The sequence below is a fragment of the Pterocles gutturalis genome, unplaced genomic scaffold, assembly GCF_000699245.1.
Source record: "Pterocles gutturalis isolate BGI_N339 unplaced genomic scaffold, ASM69924v1 scaffold36226, whole genome shotgun sequence".
NCBI classification, from domain to species: domain Eukaryota; kingdom Metazoa; phylum Chordata; class Aves; order Pterocliformes; family Pteroclidae; genus Pterocles; species Pterocles gutturalis.
The window spans coordinates 6,130-9,797 of record NW_010104199.1 but is presented as its reverse complement, the minus strand read 5'-3'; the positions used below and the strand labels follow the sequence as shown (position 1 = coordinate 9,797).

The following is a 3,668-nucleotide window of genomic DNA, read 5'->3' as shown; positions in this document are numbered from 1 at the left end:
GCACAGACCCCCTGCACACAGACGCCCGGCATGCAGACCCCCAGCACACAGACCACTGGCACACAGACCCCCGGCATGCAGACCCCCACATGCCTCCATCAGGGTCTCGGTGCCTCCATCCATCTCTGCTGTTGGGTGTCCTGCTGTGGGGCCAGGCTGAGATGGGTCTGGGGGTGCATGGGTGACCCACATCTGGAGTGGGGCAGTTGGGAAATGAGCCCTGGCACCCCCAGTCAGCACTCTGCCCCCCCAGCAGCCTGCCAGGAGGAGGCAGAGCTGGGAGGGACAGGGGCTTTGTGCTTCCAGCCAGGGTTCCCAGGCAGAGGCTGCTCCCCTGCTTCCAGCACTTGCTCTGACCTGATCTCCATTAACAATATTTAGACACATTTTCCTTCTATCTTGGCAGGTCCCCAGGAACCACCTAACAGGCAGCCTCTAAGTGCAGTGATTTGTGTTTTCCCGGGATGCGGCGATGTGCTCGCAGGGAGGATGAGCATCTCTGCTGCAGGCTCGGCTCTGGCTCTCCAGCCCTGGGCTCCCCAGCTCCAGGGACCCACCCGCTCCCTCCTGTACCCCAACACCATCTGCAGTTCCAGAGCCCATACAACCCTTGTTACACACCTGGGAGGGAGCGATGGGGTGCTCCAGCTCGCAGAGCTGAGGAGGATTTTGCTTTTCCACACTGGGGAGGGACATTGCACTCATGGGACACAGCTCCCAGGGAGGCAGAAACTACCCCCTCCCCCGCCCCAGTTTCTGTCCCCTGGGGTCCCATTCCTGAGCATCACCGAGCCCCAGTGTTTTGGCAGGGCCAGGCTAACCACAGCCATAACCACAGCCACCGCCGTGCTGGGGAGCTGGTCCTCACGGCACAGCCACTGGCTTTTTGATTGACACAAGTTAATTTCTTGGGTGTTTCTGTGCACTGATCTTGCTCTTCATCTTTTGGGGCAGAGAAAGCAGAGCTCTGATTGTGGGGGGGTCCCAGTCTCCTAACAGCCAGAGGATGCCCTACTGGAGACCACATAATGACTAAACGAGGCAACATTTGAGCAAAACAGCAGACTTGGGGAAAAAAGCTTCCACAGTCAAGATGAGACATAAAAGAGGTGGATTGATGGTAGGGTGCGAGAAGACTTTGCTTTGACTGCTGGCACAAGCTGCTCAGCTAATGCCAGCGATAGCAAGGGGAAATAACATCCTCCTCCTCTGCCATCGCCTGTGGCTGCAAATGCCCTGTAGCAGCTCGGAGGGAGCTCCTCGGGAAGGACAAACAGCTCAGAGCCACCAAGTTTCAAGGATGTATCACTTCGCTGTGAAAGTCTTGCTCCTGGCTGGAGCTTAACAGCGCGTCCGCACATCCCAGCTGGGGAGCAGCAAAGGCCAATAACCTCATACATTTTTAAAGAGTATCGGTTATGGCTCTGGGATGTGTTGGAGGGTGATGGCAAGGGGAAGTCAGACAGCTCGATAGATAGCTCCTCCTGCTGTCATTTACAGGCAGGGGTGGGGCTCAAGGCACAGAGGAGGCTCCAGGTATCTCCCAGCTGATCCTCAGGCGCTGGCTGCCACCTTTTACAGCCATTTATCCCCAAAACGATCTGGGGACAGGCAGCCGCAGCTGGGGTGTGGGTGGGGATGCAGTTTTAGCCGCGGCTCAGATGGGATGCAGGCTTAGCAAGCAGCCAGCCTTGGCCTTGAGGGAGGAGATCCTGAGGAATAAAAGGCTCCAGGGACACAGCCCCCCCACCAGCAGTCTCTGGGGACTCCTGCCTTGGCAGGAGGGTTGTCTGCCTTTGGGACAGCCATGGGCTCCTTTCCCTGCTGAATGCACAGCTTTCCTCCAGTACAGCAGAAGACAAATAAAATGGAAGAGCCTGGTTTGAGCCTGGCTGGAGATACTGGGATGGGGACCAAGCACGGCGATGGCTGGCAGCAGGGTGATGCATCTGCTGTCTGGGGACGTGCAGCTCCGGCTCTTCCAACCTGTTTGTGTATTTAGGACCCTAAGGGGACAGACAGCAACTCCTGCAGATCCCTGTGGATGCCAAAATTACTCAGTACCTAACACCTACCAACTGCCAGCGGAGCCAGGCACCAAACCCGCACCCGAGAGGCGGCAATAAGGGTAATGGATGTTGTGCACGGCGGGGAGGAAAATCAGGGACATGTGAGAAGCCTCTCCTCAAATTAAATAGAGCCTGGGCCAGGCCCCAAGCAATCTGAAGATGGTTCAGAGTTTATGATGCACAAATGGCAGAAATCCCTCTGCTAGCACTTTGGTGGCAGGGGAACAATTACTCAGTGTGCCAGAGCCATCGCTCCCGCTTCCTGGCTGTTAACAGCCTTGACACCTCTGCTGCTGCTTTATGCTTTTGCAATAGGAAGTAAATTGTGATTAACAAGACGTTGTAATTTATGTGCCCAGTAAATCACAATGCCAAGCTGCTGCGTCAGATTTGTGTCTTTGCTCATCCCCATCTACAGCTGGCTCCGGAGTCCCCGGGAAGCGGCACTTTCCAGCACGTCACTGGGTGAATCAGCGGCTCAGCAGCGGCTGGAGACGGGATGCTGCCGGCTCCCTGGATCTTGGCTGCTGCTTAATAACGTGCAGATGAGCCTGTCAGTCCCTGCTCTGCTGCAACGTGTTGTTCACACTTCAATGGAGCACAGAAAGGGTTCAGGAAGCCCTTCCAGTGTGTATAATTCTATTAAAATTTTTCAAGCAGTGTTACATGGGGCTGTCACTTGCTAATTGCTCTTTCAAGGTGAGTGTTCAGAAGTAAGTATGATGCAGGTAGGACTTTAGGCATCATAATTTTAAACAATCCTCCCTGGACCCTGCTTTCAGCAGTCTTTGAGGATGCCAGAAATTTTATTTTTTTTTTCCACTTATTCTGATGCTCTGTGGGCTTTGCAGGGTTAGCACTGGTCCAGCTTCACAGCAGACGTTCACAGAAGACCTTTTCCTGCTGCCTGTCCTCATCCCCAGGGTTTGCTTTTCTCAATGGTTCACCCATGGGAATCAGTCCAACCTTGGCAGCTGAGTCCTGCCGATGCCAGGACATCCCATGCCAGCCCTGCCACGGCTGCAGCAGTGAGGAACGGGGTGTCCCCGGCTGCAAGCCGTGCCCCCTTCATCCCTGATGGCCGTTCAGAGGGAGCAGCACCAGGAGCTGGCCCCTGCCAGGCACAGTGCGGGAGGAGAGCGTCCCTTGGGCTGAATTTCAAGCTCTGTGATGAAGATTGCTTTCCTTGGCTGTTTGTTTGTCACACTGTTCGAAGGGGGGGAAAAAGCAGAGGGATGTTTGCATGAGCAGTGCTTGGAAAAACAGTTTTCTGGTTTGAAGGTGGGGATCAGAGGCAGTCCCCCGAGGAGAGGAGATGTACCCTGGTGACCCCTCCCTGTGCCCAGCACAAGCCCCACATGTGGTGGGACATCAGGAGGATGCTCTGCATCTTGGCAGGCTCGAGGATCGGCTTTCGGATTTCTCTTGATGCAGTCGCCAAGAATCAGAGACAATTAGAGGCTGAGTTTCATTTGCCCCTGCATCAGGCTGGATTTTCTGTGCAAGCACAGGAGGTCAGGGGACAGTTTCAGCCTCCCCAGATTTGGGCATGTGGCCCTCAGCATGAGGGGGACGGAGGAGGGGGGATGGAGTGGGGGG

General features: G+C 55.5%; 1 protein-coding gene across 1 annotated transcript in view; it reads right to left on the bottom strand.

Annotated features, from left to right (window-relative positions):
- Window positions 1-3,668, bottom strand: part of KCNS1 (potassium voltage-gated channel, delayed-rectifier, subfamily S, member 1) — a gene marked incomplete at its 3' end in the record, with an annotated part of 6,046 nt that overhangs the window by 318 nt on the left and 2,060 nt on the right. The window lies entirely within an intron of this gene.